Genomic DNA, 20,571 nt, shown 5'->3' with positions numbered 1-20,571 from the left:
AGAAGCTGAAATTCTGTTGTAAAGCTATGGTGGTGATGGACTATGATGTATCAGAGTACCTACTGTAATTTCATGAATCATGCGGGGTGGAGCGTTCAACTTGTGAGCAAAAGCACCTGTGCTGGAATAAGCAAATGCTGAAGCAGCCGTAATTTGATGAGAAGTTTGAGCAGGGAGAGATGGAACCGATGAGGACTCTTGCTCCAATTCGAAGGAGAAGACCTCTGTTCCTAGAGATACTCCCAGAGATAGTCTTAGAGATGAAGATGATGAGGACCCTTTTCTCTCAGGGAAAGGGGAGGGCCTCTATTCTCAGAGATGAAAATGCTCCCAGAGATGGGTGAAGAGAACTTTTGTTTTTGAACAGCTCAACCTTAAAATGGTACCCCAGTAGCTCAAGATTGGACCCTCGAAAGCAGTTGTGGGAAAAGCTGCAAGTCGGGGGAAGGGACTCTCACATGCAAGCAGAGAACCAACCCGGGCAGCTGTCTCGTGATACTGAAGCCATGACAGAATCTCTTGTGGAGATATCTCCATAGCATGATCAAGAGAGACTCCTCTTCCTAAATGGACCGAACAAGGTTATTATGGAAGTGGTAAACAGACTGAACATCTCAAGGGTTGTCTTTTTACATTGTCAGTTGGAGAAGGGAGAAAGGTGGGGGGAGGAGAAATGTTCTGAAGGTGTGGTATGATTTTTTTTTTCCTTTCCTTCTTTTAGGTCTGTTAATAAACTTCTTTATATTCTTTTAAGTTTTGTATCTGCTTTGCTTTCTCCTAATTCTTATCTCACAGAAAGTAAATTGTAATGAGTATTTTGGACCAAACCACTACACATCGATTTGTTGTTTTAGCATCACCCATTACCTTGATTGTCCAAGTGCATCCCTTTCAACCAGGAGATTGGATGTATCTTTGAACCTGGAATGATGAACCTTTAAGGGAAAGGTGGAAAGGATAATTTCAAGGTTTTTTAACCACCTACACAGCAGGCAAGCTTTATGGAATCAGTCCATGGATTCATTACAGCAGACTTATAGCAGCACCGAAGTCTGAATGGAAAGTGGATTCAACTGAACCTCTACAATTAAAGTTTAAGATGATTCCACATGAACTGTATGTGGGAGGACTTAGTGAGTTATTGGGAAATAACTTGTAAACAGTGTCTTGGTTTGAAAGACAGGTGTCTGACAAGGGAGGCGCGAACCTCCCTTGGAATGGAGAATATGACCCCCCTCCCTCCAAATTATTATAACTTTAAAATTAAGAAAGCTTTCAGGCAAAAATATGGGAAAAGGAATAACATTTCTTTACTAATATGTATGTGTATAACAAGGCAAACAAACAACAACAATGGCAGCAACAACAAACAAAAGAAAGAATAAACCAGAAAACCCAATAAACAGTCTCTTCCTGCTCTTTAAGCAATTTCCCCTTTGGTGGAGTTACGGTTACAGCCGGCAGGGGTGCTGGCAGGCTCCCAGTGGGCAGGGCAGGTGCATTAATTCTCCCGCTGCTGCAGGGGGCGCTGTGACACAAGTTCGGTCATCTCTCTCGTGGTAATGGTGAACGCAGCTGTCAGAAGGGATGGAAAAGGGGCTTCCTTTCCAAACCCCCAGGGGCAGCCAACCCTGGTGCCCTTCTGGATAGCAAAAGGAGCTGCAGCAGGGACCTCGGAAGCAGCAAGCTGAAATGGCAGGGATGAGCAAAATCCCGGGGTGGTAGACAAGATATATCAGAAACTCCGCAGCTGTAGCTGGAACTGTGGGGCATCCCAGCAGGCAGGGAGTGTGGAGCTACAGTGTAGCAAAAAAATCCCGGAGCAGTGGCAAAGAAATGGCGGGAGATGGGGCAGTGACAGCCCGGCTCCTGAACACTGCAGGGAGAGGCTCCCTGGGATTTCTCACCGGCGATGGTTGGTCCCTGGGTCCGGGCTGTGCAGCGACGGGTGGCCCCCAGTGGGGAACGAGGGTGTTCCCCAGTGCTGGCGTGGCACACACTGGCTCTGGGCTTCCCAACAGAAGACCAGCAGAGAAGCAAGCCAGCAAGCCCAGTCACAGTGCCAAAGGAAAAGAAACAAAAAAGAAACAGGCAAAACCCACAGAAGCAACAGTATCCCTGATCAGAAATACCAGCAGCGTAGCTGGCTGAAAAGCCCACCTGGAAGGAAGGAGCTGCTCCTCGCCCCACCCCCAACTCTCTCTGGAAACCGCAGCCTGGGTCCCACTCATCTCGATACTCCCAGAGCCAGGAAGGATGGGGGGGTGGGGTGGGGGGGGGGGCGGGCAGCGGCCACCCTGGACATAAAACAGAACAAAAACCCCCAAATTGATATGGGATAGTAAGCCATCCCCAAGACACATAATAAACAGTAGTTGCTGTGCACATATAGATCAAACTCAGAAAGTGCGACTTATTTGGAAACAAGTTAAAGTCTTACAAGAAATACAAGACAATACTTCTTAGGGATTTCAGGATGTCCTGGTTCCAGCCCAGATCAGGAGGAGGGGTTGTGGTCATGACATTATATTATTCCATACCACCTTATGTCATTGCCATGGGTGGGGAAAAGGGACTCTCACTTCTGAGAAGAAGGGTGTTCTTTTTCCAGCCAGGAGAAAGCATGGTGTGGTGGGGAAGAGCTGGTCAGTATTTTGTTGCAGGCTTTCCATGTAAATAGTTTCTTTGTGTTGAATCAGGGGGAAGAGGGGGAAGCAGAAGTTAAATGATTTGCTAAGAAGCTGTTTGCTAAAAACAAGACATATAGCTTGCTCAACACTTATTGTGCCTACCAAAGCAAGATGAGAAGATCTAAGACTATTGATAAAGGGAAGGAATCTTGACCAGAGATCCTGTTTTTGAACCTAAAAGTAACTTAAACCAGCCTTGAAGTCTGGACTTGGGCCAGGAACATAAAGAGCATGTGCAGGGAAGAAAGGTGAAAAGTTCAGAAAGAGGAAGACCCTTTACTTCATCCCAGAGACCCCTGCCAACGACCACCAGAAAACACTGCGCAAGCACAACGTGGATGTAAATGAATTTTGGGCTCATTATAATACGAGGCGAGGCTAGGTGGGGCTAGGTAATGAATATGTATAGGCGTATTGGGAAACTTAATGAATATGGAGCTTGTAACCCGGTATATGCCAAGCTGAATGCAGCTGTCGGCACACATGACTTTGGAGGAATTATCCCCCATGCGTCCCAGCGCTGGAATAAACATACCTAATTTACTACTTATTCCAGTAGTGGAATCTTGTTGGGGTTCGTCCCTCCTGCCATATAGCCCTGGGAAAGGGGCCCTGGGCGGGAGAGACAGGGTTTCCGGAGCCCTTGGTCAGCCTCGTTCCCCATTGGTCGTTCTGTATTCCCCTGAGCAGGCAAGGACCCTGGGGTCCCATGACTGAAACAGTTCCTCGGCAGAGCCCAGCCATGCGGCTGGAGAAATAAACATCTCTCTGAAACATCTATCAAGAATCTGTCCATATATATTTCTTTTCCATGGGACTCCTTGTTTGATATGCGTGTTACAGTATCCCCACTGTAACATAATGGTGGGAGAATGTGGGCAGAACGATCCCCGATCCCTAAGCGACTGATTTGTGTGAGTAAACCCTAGAAACTTTGCATTCCTCTTCTTGTTTTTGTTTTGCTATTCCATGTAGGTACAAAAATGCTGCTAGCGAGGATTTTCTTGCTATTCTCTAAGTCCGTGAGAGATTTTTCTCTCTCACAGAAGAGGTAGCAGGGAATGTAAACAACCAAGCCACCTGCAACCTTGAAAAGTCTTGTTTATGGTATAGTGGAAAAATATTTTGACAATGGATGTTTTAGGATTTTAACCAATCACCCCCAAGGGGTGGCTGGTCCTTTGTCCAATTAGACTATGAAGAAAAAAGTCTATAAAAGAGTTTGCAAAATAATTAAATAAATCAGTCTTGCTGCACAATTCCTGCCTGCTGGATCTTCTCCTCCTCCTCCTCCCTATGGCTGCGGGACATGGTGATATACCGTAGGAACCAGGCCTGCGGTAATAATTCCATATCTAAACTATGGAGGAACCGTGGGAAGACTCTTGGCTCTCAGAGCCGCATATGGACATTTATCTTAAACTTGAAAAGATTGTTGAACAACGATTTGTAAATTTTAGCTTAATTCAAGCTCAAAAAGAACTGAAACACTTCCTTTCATGGTTGTTTAAGAACTTTTTCTATGTTTCTTGGGACTTAATTCTTACCAAAGACTTTTGGAACACCGTTTGGACACAGTTAATTTTTGAGTCAAAATATATGCCGATGGAAGAATATTTTCGTGAATATTATTTAATTACTGAGGCTGTTGAGCAATGTCAGCTGTGTCTTGGTGAAGGGAAGCCTGGCTCAGGGACCGTGCGACCCAGGCCACATGGACCGAGCGCTCTGCGAGCAGCAGCGAGGCAGTTCCCACACGCAGGCGGAGTGACATGAGCTGGAGTGTTGGCGGCAGAGCGAGGCGTGAGCAGGAGTGGCGCAACCCGGTGGTGCCCGCCCGGCCCCACGCAGTGCGTGGTAGAGCGAGCCCCATGAATGCCTGACCGAGAGGGGCAGCGCACGGGCGGTGGCTGGCGGCGGTGGCGGTGACGTGGAGCCGCGCCTAGCTGAGACAGGGCGCTGGGGGGGCTGCTGCTTGGGGGCCCGGCTGAAACATGGATGCAGCGCCTGGCATCGGCAGCAAAGCTGTGACCAGAGGAGGCGACGCATGGAGAACTGAGCGGCGCGGCCCGACCCGGCCTACGCAGCCCCGAATGTGACCTCGGGAAGAGCGCGCAGGCACGAGCAGCTCCGGCTGCCCTGGCAGCACTAGCAGCCCTGGCAATTCCAACACGGGAGCGAGTGAAAGCGAAAGCAAAAATGCAGCGAGACAGAAAACAGCAGCCACTTGGAAAAAGGAAAATATCACCATAGCTAAGGTTTTAGGAATTGTAAAATGGTATAATATTAAACAAAATTATGGTTTTATAACAAGATGTGACAACCAGCAAGACATATTCGTTCATAGAACTGCTATTAAAAAGAATAACCCTGAAAAATGCATCCCAAGCTTGGGAGATGGAGAGGTGGTGGAATTCAAAATTGTGCAAGGTATAAAAGGGTTACAAGCATCAAAGGTCACTGGGCCTGATGGTGTTTCTGTAAAAGGCAGTATATATGCTAAAAACCGTAGTGATGTTAGACAATATCTCCATTATAAGCCATCCCTACAGTCTCCCTTTCCTAATCCCACCTTTCCCTTTTATCCTATATCCTGTTACCCCCAGTGTATTCCCAATCCGTTTTTTCACCCATGGTTTCCCTCATAAAACCATGCCTTTGCCGATTGTTTCCCCAAAAATCCCTTTCCAATGCTGAGTGGGGGATGAAAAGGGGGAGGGAAGAAATTAAACCCTCTCCTGCCTCATTTTCCGCACAAAGCATGCCTGGAGAGTTCTGTCTCCCTTCTGTCAGCCTTAAGATGTTCCACAGAATCTGTTTGGACATTTAAAGACTCAGGAGGGTGGCTTGTTTTGTTTTGAAACTGTCCTTGTTGTTTTCAATGTTAAGTTTTACATCTTCTTTTATTAAAAATAAATGGGTGAAGTGTTGGGGTTCGTCCCCCCGCCATGTAGCCCTGGGAAAGGGGCCCTGGGCCCTGGGAGAGACGGAGTTTCCCGAGCCCCTGGTCAGTCTTGTTCCCCATTGGTCGTTCTGTGTTCCCCTGCACGGGCAAGGACCCTGGGGTCCCATGACTGGAACAGTTCCTCGGCAGAGCCCAGCCATGCAGCTGGAGAAATAAACATCTCTCTAAAACATCTATCAAGAATCTGTCCATATATATTTCTTTTCCACGGGACTCCTTGTTTGATATGCGTGTTACAGAATCCCCACTGTAACAGAGTCTTTTCTGCATATCATTTTGGCGAGCCAGTAGGAGAAACTCTACCCGGATGCAGGATCGGCTGAGAAGCGGACATCCTAGGCGCCCTGGGGCTTTCTTGGAGGAGCTCCGCCCTTCATCTCGCTCACTGTGGGGGCAGACAGCAACCTGCTGGGCCTGCGGATAAACGGTATGTTCTGGATTTAGGATGCCTGTAAGTCGTACGCGTGGCCAGGGCTGCTGGTAAGATGCACGGAGACATCCCGTGCACAGTATAGTCCCTGTGTGGGTAAAGTTGGAGCTTGCAAGCAGAGCAGCCAGCTATGGGAGCCAGGAAGGGCAGCCGGCTCCGGAAGCCAGCAAGGGGAATCGCTGACTGATAGAGCAGCTGCTAGCGATCCTGAGAGGGGATCAGGTGATTCCGAGGAGGTTTCCGCCAGAACTTGTTGATGATTGTATTGGGGAAAAAAAATAAGCAGGACCCTGAAGTTATTACAAGTGAGTGTTATGAATATTTTGGCTACTAGTAGCTGGTTTGAGTATTGTTGTGTTGCTTATATATCTGTGTGGGTATTGGTTGTTGTTGGACTGGTTTTATATATATGTGGCTGTATATTAGCTCGCCTATTTGTTTGTAGATCGGAGATGTGTATGTTGCTGTGTGTTTTTTGAGCGTGTTGTATTGAAGCATTTGTTTGGAGCGATGCTAGATTATTGATTTTTGTGCTAATAGAATTAGAATTGTGGCTAGGTGAAAGGTTAGAGGAACCCCTCCCCCTCAGTGGTTTGGTCTTGATTCTTGGGAATTTGTAAATCCGATAGAACATTGGATAGAGAGAAGAGGCGAACGAGTTCCTTTAGAGGGAATATATAGAACCTTTGCAGGAAGATTAGTAGCTTTAGACTGGGAACAACCAGTGGCAGAGGATTTAGGTTTTGAAAGAACACATGGAATAACTTGTTTTTGTGGATGCATTAGAATTTTTCATTCAGTAAGAGGGTGGCATGTTGTGTGGGTACTAATACAGTGTAAAATTTGTAAGAAGAAGTGGTACTGTTCTTCTGCCAAGTGGCAGAGCTTACGCTTTCAGTGTTATCGGAGGCACTCTAGTGAAGTTGATTTTGAGCCTGAGATTTTAAAGTTTGTGTGCGGGAAGTCGCATTTGGTACCTGAGGTTTGGGAGGTTCGGGAAGAAAACTGGGAAAGAATTGTGAGAGAAAGTGGTAAGAGAGAGCTTGGTATCAGACTAGAAAGAGCAGGAATAAAGAACTTGGCAGAAAATGAAGGTGTGAGAAATGAATGTTAGAGTGAGGGGAGAGTGACAGAGAATAGTAAGAAATTTGAGAAGAACTGGTTCGAAAAGAAGGGATGAAGAAAAGGCAAAAGCAAAGGTGATGGCAGAAGTTGTAGGAATTGCGGACATCGTGGTTAATAGATTTGGGTGTTTAGTTCCCTTTTCTGCTTGGTGTTTTGTGTGGAGCTGTAGGGCTCCTGTTATGTAGTGCTTGTGCAGAGCTGAACGACTCCTGTTTGGAGGAGACCCATGCCCCTGTGCCTTTTGTGTTTTGTTGTGAAAAGCCTAAATTGGCAGGTTTCAGTCCTGAAGCCAATCTGGAGCTCCTATCTTGTGGGGAACCCCCCACCAGTTTCTGGTTTATTGTGGAAAACTAGAATTGGAAGGTTCTAATCCTAAAGCCAATTCTACAGCTACAGCCTTGTAGAAATAGTGTTGTCCCTATGCAGGCCTAGGTATTTGTCATGCAGCCTCATCTGTGGGGGCTATAGAGAAACTTTAGGGGAAAATGCCTGTCCTGAGTGGCCAGTGAAGAGAAAAATAAAAAGGAAAAAAAAAAAGAAAAAGCAATTCAAATGCCTGATTCACAGACTGCAACTCTTGCAAAACTTTTTAAAAGCAGTCTCACTCCCTCTGCTGAAGAATCAATTAGAGGAAACCCCACTGAAAAACCTGTAGGAAAAAACAAAAGTGTGCAACAAGCACTTCATAAAATAAAAACTAAAACTCCACTTGAACAAGTTAATGCAATTAACAACTTGTTTCACTCAGACATATTTTTCATTTTTTTTCCGAGGAAGTTTGTTTCTTTTCTAAGAATGTCAAACATCCCAGCATCGAAGATAAAGCAGTTTGAGAGCAAAAAACTTCAAGCAGCAAAATCACACCTAAATGTGATAACCATTGCTTCACTGTCACTTTGTGTTAGCCCCAAAAAGTTTTACTTCCTTTTTAATAATCGGTCTAATGGGCCAAATTTTTACTTTTCTTTTATAAGAACCTACCAACACATGGGATGGAGCTGTGTGAAAACCAATGAAATTTAAAGTGTCACCATAATTGCTTGCATTCTCAGTTGGTTAATGTTTGTAATTTGTGTTTTCATTGCAAGTGACTTGGTGAGAGCTCAAATAGAAGTTAAAGCATTCTACATATTCTTGAGTTTAACTTTTGTCTAACTTGTTTTGTATTTTTACTGAAAAATGTTGTAGCTAAGGTCTTATGGATGTATAATTTGTCTCAACCAACATTATCCTGAGAGTTGGTATAAGAATTTATACATATTTGAAATCCTACAAATATGTACTAACCTTCCCAGCTCTGCCTCAGAAGGCTTCAAAATTATTATAATCTGGCTAAATTTTTTAGATTTTATAATTAGTGAATTAAAGAATCTTGACAAAACACAAGCAAATGCTACATGAAAAATTATTGGATCCCCCTTCCTAAACCAAGAGGGGTAGCCATAAACTGCAGATAGGACATGAATAAAATACAGAAAAGCCTTCTACCAGCTCTCAAACTAATGTGCTGTTGAATCTCATGCCTTATGTCTTAAGAGAGTATTTTAACTTTGCCTCACGCCTCCTATTTATAGCGCATTCTGCAATCTCAGTTGTAGGTGCAGAATGTGATGAAGGCAATTTATGTTTTACATTTCATGTGTCTGAATTCTAATCTTACTATAACATTTTAAAGGTGGTGATACATGTGAGTATCTTCTGTCCAGTGGGAAATTTCTTAGAGAAGAAGTATAGCAACCTCACAGTTGTATGATACATAAGTATAAAAATAGTGCAGCAAAAAATTGCCTCGTAGACAAACATGTTGTGTTTATAGGAGATTCTAGAATTCGACAGCTGTTCTATTCATTTATAAAACTCATAAATCCTCAAGTCAGAGGAGGGAAAACAACCAGTTAGAATTAAGCAATACCCCCTCAAAAAGGAAGACAGAGAAAGAATTAGCCCAATAATTGAAAAATTCTTACAGTTAGGACTGTTAAAAGAGTGCCAGTCTGATTTTAATGCTCCTATCTTGCCTGTCCTTAAACCTGATGGGTCGTACCTGGTAGTACAGGATTTACAGGCTGTTAACAAGATAACGGAAGATCTCTATCCTGTGGTAGTGAATCCTTACACTCTGTTAACATGCTTAACACCAGAACTAACTTGGTTTACTGTTTTAAAGATGCCTTCTTTTGCCTCCCTCTCCATGAAGTCAGCCAGAAAATTTTTGCATTCAAATGAGAAAGCCCTAAGAGTGGGCGCAAAACCCAGCTCACATAGATGGTGTTGCCTCAAAGATTTTAAAACAGCCCCACCCTGTTTGGGGAACAACTTGTAAAAGACCTAAAGCTCTGAGAAACCTCACCAGGAGAAGGGAAGCTATTGCAGTATGTGGATGACTTTTTAATAGCTACCCGAACAGAGGAAGCTTGCGTAGCCTGGACGGTAAGCCTCTTAAACTTTCTGGGGCTCCAAGGGCACAGAGTATCTAAGAAAAAGGCTCAGGTGGTGAAAAAGAAAGTGATCTACCTGGGCTATGAAGTCAGTGCCAGACAACGAACTTTGGGGCAAGATCACAAAGAAGCGATATGCCAAACCCCGAAACCCCAGACAGTGAAAGAGTTACAGACTTTTCTAAGGATGACAGAATGGTGCAGATTATAGATTTACAATTACGGACTGCTTGTGAAACCGCTATACGAGCTCATTACAAAAGAAAGCAGAGATCTTCAGTGGACAAAGGAGGCCACACAGGCCTTCAAACAGCTAAATAATGCCTTCATGTCAGCTCCAGCTCTAGAACTTCCAAACATGAGTAAACCATTCTTTCTATTTTTCCATAAGAAACAAAAGATTGCCTTGGGAATACTAGCACAGGACCTGGGCCCATACCGACAGGCAGTTGCTTATTTCTCTAAGCAGCTAGATGCAGCAGCCAAAGGATGGCCTGGGTGCCTCAGAGCCGTTGCAGCAGTCGTGCTAAACATCCAAGAAGCACACAAATTCACCTTGGGTCAGAAAATGACTGTGCTGGTGTCCCACACAGTGTCCGCAGTGCTGGAAGTGAAAGGCGGGCACTGGCTCTCCCCACAAAGGTTCCTGAAATATCAAGCCATCATAGCGAAACAAGATGAAGTAGAAATAGTGGTAACTAACACTGTCAACCCAGCTTCTTTTCTCAGTGGAAATCAAGGGGAACCAGTACGCCATGATTGCCTACAGACTATCGAAGCCACCTGCTGCTGCCTGCCCCGAGGTGCAGCCCGGCCCCTGGGACTGCCCAGGCATGTCCGGACTTGTCTCTGCCATGTGCTCTTAATCCCCTTTGTTCCAAGTGCGGGTAAAACTTGAAAGTAGCATGGACTCCCCCAAAACAGAGTCCAATTGGCTGGTTACCACACGTCCACCCCCTGCTCTCCCTGTGCCCCTCCCCCAAATAAAGGAGCCAATCGCAGCTGGCTTCCCCTCTGTTTGCTCCTGCTTCCCCTTCTGTGGACTGGTTCTCTTGTCCCTTCTGGGATGGGAGGAATAAAGAAAACAGAAATACAAGCATGGAGTCAGGGCTATATTTCTACCTCTTTGCTTCTGCTTGTGACAATAGCCAAACAGCTATCACTTGCCGCATATCAGAGCCGCTGAGCTGCTGGATCGCCCGTGCTGTCTCTCCTGGCAGCTCGAGGCATTCCTGGGCAGAGAACAGTGAGTCTGCTGACTGAGTGAGCAGTGAACTTTGTCAACTGGCACCCAACGTGCTATCTCAGAACCACAGTTCTAGAGACACTTTTAGGGTGTCCCGGCAAGCCACGTGCCAGCTGGAGTGAACCCTGTGTGTGCAGTGCCAGCACTCTGCAGCCCTGCTGCCACTTTCTGTTCGGTAGTAAGCTCAGAGCATCAGCTGAAGCCCCCCCATGCCACATGGCATGGGAACGGTTGAACAGCAGAGGACCCATTTCGCTGATTTCCTTTCTCCGGACCTGCTTTCCTGTGGTAAATCCAAAGCTTTGATGAGTATTTCCCCGCTGGCTTGGGGGCTCGTGTCTTGTGGCTGGTTTCAGTGCAATTTTTTTTTCTTTTTTCCATTTTTTTGCAATTTGGGGCTGAGGGAGTGGTGTTGCTTTTATAATGGGATCAGAAGTCTCTGCACACCACAGAGAAATATATTACCAAGTTCAGAGTTACCTTTCTTGTACTGTGTATAAATATCCTAAAAGTTTAGTTCAATCTTTTGGGCGTTGGCTTTTTCAGTACTTTCCTCAGCTAACCTCCGAAAACATAAGGTCTTCCTAGTTTTGGGATAGTGTCGGGAGAAAGCTTTCCTCTCTTAGGCTCTCAGGGGACGAAACAGTTTCAAAATTTTTTCCTCTTCTGTTACTAACTTACACTTTGCCAAACAAGAACGCAGTACAGGAAAAGCCACTGCAAAAACCCCCAGTTGATTCCCTTATACCTTCTGCTAATCCCTGTGTCCCCGATCCTGCTTCCCCTATGCTGGAAAACACAGCTGGAGCAGCCTGCTTTTTTAGCACAGGAGAGCTACTGACCTCCTGGCCCACCCGTGTTTCCTCAGCACCCTGCCTTGGACGGGAATCCGGAGCCCGTCCTGGGAAATTTCCAGCCACCTACTCCAGCTGCCTAGACCTGAAAGATACTCCTTTAGAGGACGCAGAAACCTGGTTTACGGATGAGAGCAGTTATGCCATCAGTAGAAAGCGGCATGCTGGATATGCAGTTACTACCTGCCGGGAGGTGATAGAATGCGGACCTCTGTCGACAAACACCTCTGCACAAAAGGCTCAAATAATCACCCTAACCCGTGCCTTAGAGATAGCAAAAAGAAAGAAAATAAACATTTATACAGGCTCAAAGTATGCGTTTGGGGTTGTGCATGCACACGGGGCCACTTAGAAAGAAAGAAGACTGTTAAATTCGCAAAGAAAGAACATCAAACATGCACAAGAAATAATGCAACTGTTGGAAGCAGTCCAGCTACCTGAGAAGGTAGCAATCATGCACATTAAGGTACATCAAAAGGTGAGCTCAGAATTAGAAGAAAGGAATGATCTGGGGGAAAGAGAGGCAAAAGAAGCAGCAAAAAGTGAGGTAACAACAACTAGAGCCTTAATCCCAGATAGACAACTTTCCCTTGAGGGTAAGCCAACATATAACAAAAAAGGCAAGAAATTGATTAAAGATGAAGGGGGAACATTTAACCAAGAGGGATGAGCTATCACTGCAGGAAGAAAATTGGTTATTTCCTCCCATTTGCTGTGGTCACTAGTAAGAAAAGAGCACCAGAAAACACATTGGGGAACGAATGCCTTATATAACTACTTAATTAGGGAAATTATCGCTAGAAATTTATACAAAACCGTTGTGCAGGTAACCCAACTGTTCCGGTTTGGCCAAATTTAGAAATATATCCTCTGAGAGAAGGCACAACCACCCCTCCCCCACCAGCTTCAGGAAAAAATAAATTTTCCTCGAAGGAAAGTGAAGAAGATAAAACTATTTATTTAACAAACACACGGGAAAGGAAAATAATGTTAAATGGTAAAATCTTTCGCTGTAGAGGAAAAACCTGGGAAAGCGTTAGAGTCCTCCCTTTGGTCTCCTCAGAGCTGGGGCTTGGCCCAGGGCCAGGCCCTCTGTGCCCAGTGGAAAGTCCTCCCGATGTGCTCTGATGTCACAGCAATCAAGCAGTCCAGTAGAAAAGGGAGAAAATCCAAAATTCCAGAGAAGGAAAAGTTCAACTCTCAGTCTCTCTCCGGAGAACAAGAAACTGGAAAAACTGTCCAAAAGCTGACTGGAAAGCAGCAAGCCGAGTGCTTCCTCGCTCCCCTGCCACAGCTGGGGAAAAAAAACCTGCTATCTTTATGTGACCTTGAGCAAGCTGCAAACTGCTTTGAGAAAGTTTTAGCTCAGTTTTTTCCTTCGCCCTCTCAGGGTCAGTTTAGCGGCATAGAAAGGCCCAAGAATTAATTTCTGGGCATAGGCAGCGATATGGGATACACATCATAAGGTCACCCCAAGACACCGACAGTGTAACCTTTGCCTCCAGACTAATCCCAAAACTAACCCCAAACCAAAAATAGGTCATATTAGAAAAGGCCATGGGCCTAGACAGCAGTGGCAAATTGATTTTACAGAACTTCCAAGAAAAGGGAGGTATTGATATTTGCTAGTGCTGACAGATACTTTTTCAAGATGGCTGGTAGCTTTTAGCCTTAAGTTGAGAAGTTATTCATAAGAGAGAAGACATATGATCCCAAGCCTTTATGTGGTTTAGTGGACTCATGGGGAAATATTCTGATTTAAAGGATTTAAACCTACTGACTGTGGTCATGCGCAGAAACCAAGTGTATAAAAAGCAAGAATGGGAAAAACAAAAAACTTGGCAACTTCAAGGAACTGTAAGAGAAGAAATCAAAATAGTTTGCCAAATGATTAATGGAACTACTCATAAAAAAGCAACCCAAATTAGTGTTTCAGCTACTCCTGCAGACAAACATAATGAAATCTGTAGTCATTCAAGTTAAGTAGATTGTTAGTATAATTTTACGTTAGTACAGACCGTTGAAGTAGTTTGTCTTTGGGCCCAAGACAGTAAAAAGCTCTCATTCAAATTCCAGATAAATAGAACAAGGCATTTGTCACTTCGAGGTCCACCCAGACACTACACCAAAAACTGTACTTGTATACATTGGTCAAGGCTGTGTGTGCTTAAGAACTATCTGAACTTTTATGATGATAGATGACAGTAATATAAATGTAGCTGCCAGGAATCACTCTAATTTTTGTATTTGTAATTTTACCCAGATTGTTGAGTGTGACTGTCCTGGGTTGCAGTGTATTCTATTACCATCCTCATGAGCTGTTGAAACCAGGTGGGGCAGTGTTTCCTTGCCTCCCCTCCCCCCCCGGACTACTTTTCTGTTAATGGCCCATCAATGCCATGCTGCATGACTCAGAGATAACTCCCTCTGGACTATCTTCTGTTAATAAGCCTAATCAACGCCTGGCCTCATGACTCATTATCTCATTGTGAGATGCTCCACCCAGAGGGAGGAACCAAGCATTCCATCCTGGATATAATCTGAGATTCTGAACACCAGAGACAACCTTTCCACTGGATTTCCAGAGGACAGGAGCTACATAGCCACCACTGGACCTTCTGAGGAAGAGCAGACCCTTTCTACAGGATCACCGCTTTAGGAGGACTGCAGCCACCATTCTACCGGACTGCTACCACCACCCTGACTAACAGGAAGTCAGGTTGTATCCTGACTGTCAGTTTAACTGAGTGTTTTCTGTCTTTATTTTTTTTTTCCTTTTATTTCCCCATTAAATTGTTATTCTGACTTGGTGTCTTCCACTAGTTTGTTTTCAAACTAGTACAGTGACTTTTCGTATTTAGCACCGGTTCTGTCTCATCAATTGATAAGGTCTAACTACACCATATACCATAAATTGCTACTCACACCTATTAGGATAGACCTCACATTAGTAAGGCAATTGGCAAAAAATCAGGACCTAATTGAGATTTCAGAAGAAATACGAAAGAACAGGAAAAAGACCTTAGTCACCATCCATCATGACACACAAGAAATAAGCAGAATCTTGCAAAGAGTAAAACGATGCAAGTCATAGCTGGTAGGACGTGCTTTTCAGGTGGTCACTGTCATGGGTTAGCAAGCATAGTCCTGGAAGTGATGTCCTTGCCAAGGGGTGCTTACATCGTCCTCTGTGACCTGACAGAACCTATCAGCTGGCCAGTTTGAATATGGACAATTCTTTAAGCCACTTAAAGTTGTGACCGCCTCTGTGATGCACACTTAAGAATAGAAACCCTGAGGCTGACGCTTTGTCTCGTTTCCAGTGCTGGGACAGGTGGCTGCGGGCCCTGTGCAGGGGCCAGCAGGCCTGGCCCAGGCCCTGCTCAGGCCTGGCCGGGCCAGGCCATGGCCATCCTAGAGCCGATGGGCCCTGTTCCACCTGCGGACCGCCCCCCCCCCCCCCCAGCAGGGCTGTGGGCAGCCGGAGTGGCTCGGAACCACCCCCCCTCCACTGCGGCCAAGGCCAAGATTTCAACAAAAGCTGCACCGCTGTCCGGCAGAGGTCATGTGACCAACAGCGATAAGCAACACTCCAGCTGCAAGGCCTAGATGAGATTAACCCTTTTAGTGCTATGAAGAGCTGAAAACCTGAGGGAAGAGAAAGAGGAGATGCTTAAAGCTGAAATTCTGTTGTGAAGCTATGATATATCAGAGTACCCGTTGTAATTTCATGAAGGCATGGGGGCTGGAGCATTCAACTCGTGCTTGTTAGCAAAAGCACCTGTGCTGAGATAGGCAGATGCTGACACTGCTGTAATTTCATGAGAAGTTTGGACAGGGAGAGATGGAAGCAATGAGGACTTTTGCTCCAAATGGGAAAGGAGAAAACCTCAGTTCCTAGAGATGCTCCCAGAGATATTCCTAAAGATGAAGATGAGGAAGACCCTTTGCTCCCAGGGAAGGAGAAGGGCCTCTGTTCTTAGAGATTAAATGCTCCTAGAGATGGGTGAAGAGAACTTTTGTTTCTGAACGGCTCAACCTTAAAATCGTACCCCAAAAAACTTCAAGAGTGGACCCTCGAAAGCAGTTGTGGGAAAAGCTGCAAGTCGGGGAAGGGACTCACATGCGAGCAGAGAACCAGCCCAGGCGGCTGTCTCGTTGTGATAATGTGTTCATAGCATGAGCAAGAGAGACTCCTCTTCCTAAATGGACTGAACAAAGTTATTATGGAAGTGGTAAACAGACTGAACATCTTAAGGGCTGTCTTTTTTACATTGTCAGTGGGAGAAGGGAGAAAGGTGGGGGGAGGAGAAGAGTTCTGAAGGTGTGGTGTGATTTTTTTTTCTCTTCTTTTAGGTCTGTTAATAAACTTCTTTATATTCTTTCAAGTTTGGTGCCTGCTTTGCGTTTCTCCTAATTCTTATCTCACAAAAGGTAAACAGTAATGAGTATTTTAGACCAAACCACTACATCACCTACTGCAACTTTTTTTTTTTTGCTGAGTGCTTGCCTTGTGTTGTCTATTATGTTGCTTGTTTGGAACTATAGAGTGTTAAAGAAGTTATCAGTTTTAATTACTTTGTCAAATGAACATGGGAAAGCATTAAGGGATGCTCACTGTAACAAATTATTAGAAAAAGAATTTGTTTATTAGTAAAAGAATTTACTAACTCTATGGAAAAGGGGGGACTGAATCAGGGGGAAGAGGGGGAAGCAGAGGTTAAATGATTTGCTAAGAAGCTGTTTGCTAAAAACAATGCATACAGCTTGCTCAACACTTATTGTGTCTACCAAAGCAAGATGAGAAGATCTAAGACTATTGATAAAGGGAAGGAATCTTGACCAGAGATCCTGTTTTTGAACCTAAAAGTAACTTAAACCAGCCTTGAAATTTGGAATTGGGCCAGGGACATAAAGAGCATGTGCAGGGAAGAAAGGTAAAAAGTTCAGAAAGAGGAAGGCCCTTTACTTCATCCCAGAGACTCCTGCCCACGACCACCAGACAACGCTGCGCAAGAACAACGCAGTTGTTAATGAATTTTGGGCTCATTGTAATATGAGGCGAGGCTAGGTGGGGCTAGGTAATGAATATGTATAGGCATATTGGGAAATTTAATGAATATGGAGCTTGTAACCTGATATATACCAAGCTGAATGCAGCTGTCGGCACACATGACTTTGGAGGAATTATCCCCCAAGCGTCCCAGCACTGGAATAAACATACCTACTATAGTACTTATTCCAGTAGTGGAGTCTTTTCCGCATATCAGTGTTATAGCTTTTGTTATTAATATTGTTGCTATTACTGTTCATTTTCTTATCTCATTGCTGTTTCCAGTAAATTGTTCTTATCTCAACCCATGATCTTTGCCTTTTGTGCTTCCAACTGGAGGGGGAGGCGAAGTGAGTGTCCAAGTGTTTGGTTTTTTTTAGCAGGACTACTAAATTGGAGAAAACCATTCCTAAACCGTAACACTGGAGTTGCTGGAGAAGATATCACCTTGGTTCCCAGACCTAGCTCAATGGGTCAAATGAATTATAGTGGCTGTGATGATAGTGATTATAGTCTTTGCATACATTTATATGATGTTGCATTGTAGGATTATATGTATAGATGTGATTTTAAAGGAACTAGAAGAACGAAGGTGGAAATGAGGCTTCCAAGAAAGAATCTTGAAAGCCTGAAAGGGGGAAATTGTTGCAAAATATGTAATATGTAAAATTTTCTTGAGAAAGGGTGTTCTTTGATGTTTGATTTTTGTATACTTTCAAGCCTAATCAGCAAAAAGGAAGCTTTAATCCATGAAACAGAGAGCAGCCAACAAGCTGTAACTGATGTCCAGGTGTTAGAAAAACAAATCACTTGTCAGTAAATTGCCCTATTAAAGTTTAGGGCTGGACAAACTTCATTGATGTTAGACCTCGGGGGAGGTTAACAAAACTTGGAAAGAAGGATGTACCACTGATAGTGGACACAAAGAATGCCGAATTTATGGGCCACAAGGACATTTGACATAACTCCCAAGATAAGGAAGAAACTGTTCACAGAGAGCTATTGCTTGTGAGATGGACTCATGTTGGAGAAGTTCACAGAGAACTATCTCCCATGGAAAGGACCTCATGGTGCAACAGGGGAACAACTCCTCTCCCTGAGCAGAGGGAGAAACCATGGGTGATGAACTGACCATAACCCCCATTCCCTGTCTCCCTGTGCCCCTAGGGTAGGAGGTAGAGCTGAGAAGGAGGGAAGGGTGGGGGGGAAGGTGGTTTTGAGTGCTTATTTTACTTCTGATTATCCTGCTCTGATTTTGTTAGCAATAAATTCAATTCATATCTCTAATTTGAGCCTATTTTGTCTATGATGGTATTTGATGAGTGATCCCTCCCAGTCCTTATCTCAACCCATGAACCCTTCATTAAATTTTCTCTGCCCTGTCCATCTAATGAGGGGAGGTGATAGAGAGGCTTTGGTGGGCATCTGGCCAGGGTCAACCCACTATAGTCTTTTTTTGTTGGAGATGCCAGGGAGTCATGAGAATTTTGAGATAAGAATAGTAATTGAGAGAGGTAACAGGCAAAACAAGTACTGAACATTGTTATAGAATGATCATAAGAAATTTTTTTCGTAATTCTGGTGAAAGGTCAAGGGGTGGATTTTGTTTAAATTATCCATTTTTATTCTGTGTTGTGATGATGTTATTTTGGTTCTTGTGTGGGGAATTTTTATTTTATTTAGTTTGGTTGTATTTGTTCTAGGTGAAGGTTGTGTGATGAATGTGGATTTTAATGATAATTCTTAAATATGTGATTCACAGAGGCAAGGGATGGAATGTATTGGTTTTGCATGGCCTGGATTTGGTAGCAGGGGGGGCTACAGGAGTGGATTCTGTGAGAAGATGTTTGTAACACCCCAGAACATTTAAATGTACAGGGATAAACCGAGATTCATTTAATCTGGCTCAGTGCACAGGAGAAATACTGACCAGATAGTCTCAAGAGGTCAAAATTACACAAGTTTAATGGCTGTAAGAGCCTGATAATAAGACAAAGGCTTCAAAAAGTGCTTCATCATTATGTCTGCTTATCATAATCAGTCTTGAACACCTGAAACCTACGTGCGGGATGGACTGTGAGTAGTGTGCCTTGAGGCCCATAAAAAGGAAGGCAAAACTGGTGCAAAATGTGGAGGGGCAGAATCCCTGACCTTCGCCTTCCCCCACCCCCCCCCCCTTCCCCGCCATCGCCTGCTGAGAGACACGCTGGGGCTTCCTGGAGCTGACACCACCTGCCTGAGGGAAACCCTTCAATCCTGCATCCTTGGACTGAAGTCACAAGTGAGTTGTGGAACCCCCTACCCCTGCTCCTGCATTTCATGGTGAGAACACAGCGAGTGGAGAGAGGTTCAACCGTGGGGATCAGGCACCGCGCCTGCACTTCGAAAGATGGGCTGCTGCATTCCAGCCAAACTGCTCCAGAGATTGGAAAAGGCAGATAAGACACATCAAACTGCAGGAAAAAAAAAAAGGCACTAACTACTTCTCTTTCCCCCTGCCCTCCCCCATCTCAGCAGCAACAAAGGTAGCAACAATGTGGCGGTAGCCTATCCTATGCTTTTTAAAGTAAGCTTAGCTTTTTCTAACTTTTCTCTTTCTCTTTGCCTCTTTTACTGTTAAATAAAATTTATCAATTATTTGATATCAACATCTAATCTCGTTTGGTTTTTATCTCGTATTTAGGAATATTTCAAACCTTCAAAGTTCTTTCCATTTTATTCACAGAGAGTTAGTTTTCTTTGCTCTTCAGTGCTTACACTGGATCGCACCACTGGCAGAATATAGAAAATCAAGGAACTTTGGCAAAGGATTTAATACAACATCCAATTCAACATAAAATATTTATCATAGCATTAACTTAGCCCATTTAACCTAGCAACCTTTAAACCAGTTTGATGTTACATTACCCAAAATGTTCCATGAAAAGAGAATTAGAAGGAGAAGAAAGAAAGAAAGACACAAAAGATATGGAACAACACACATATAGCTGCTGTTATGAATGTATTGTGATGTTGGCTTTTCGCATGTTACATAATGTTAGAAAAATTTTACCTAGGTTCTGTAATGAAATACATGATATAGAATGTCTATTGTTTATGTAGTTGTAGCGGGTTGGGTTTGTAACTGGGTGGAAACACCAATTTAGTGTAGAGGTTTGGTCTAAAATACTCATTACTGTTTATCTTCTGTGAGATAAGAATTAGGAGAAATGCAAAGCAGGCACCAAACTTGAAAGAATATAAAGAAGTTTATTAACAGACCTAAAAGAAGAGAAAAAAAAATCACACCACACCTTCAGAACTCTTCTCCTCCCCCCACCTTTCTCCCTTGTCCCAGGGACAGTGTAAAAAGACAACCCTTGAGATGCTCAGTCTGTTTACCACTTCCATAATAACTTTGTTCAGTCCATTTAGGAAGAGGAGTCTCTCTTGCCCATGCTATGAAAACATTATCACAACGAGACAGCCGCCTGGGTTGGTTCTCTGCTCGCATGTGAGTCCCTTCCCCGACTTGCAGCTTTTCCCACAACTGCTTTCGAGGATCCACTCTTGAAGTTTTTTGGAGTACAATTTTAAGGTTGAGCCGTTCAGAAACAAAAGTTCTCTTCACCCATCTCTGGGAGCATTTAATCTCTAAGAACAGAGGCCCTTCTCCTTCCCTGGGAGCAAAGGGTCTTCCTCATCATCTCTAGGACTGTCTCTGGGAGCATCTCTAGGAACTGAGGTTTTCTCCTTTCCCATTTGGAGTAAAAGTCCTCATCGCTTCCATC

The sequence above is a fragment of the Coloeus monedula genome (genome assembly GCF_965178545.1).
Source record: "Coloeus monedula genome assembly, chromosome: W".
Lineage (NCBI taxonomy): Eukaryota > Metazoa > Chordata > Aves > Passeriformes > Corvidae > Coloeus > Coloeus monedula.
Note: the sequence above shows the minus strand (reverse complement) of the source record.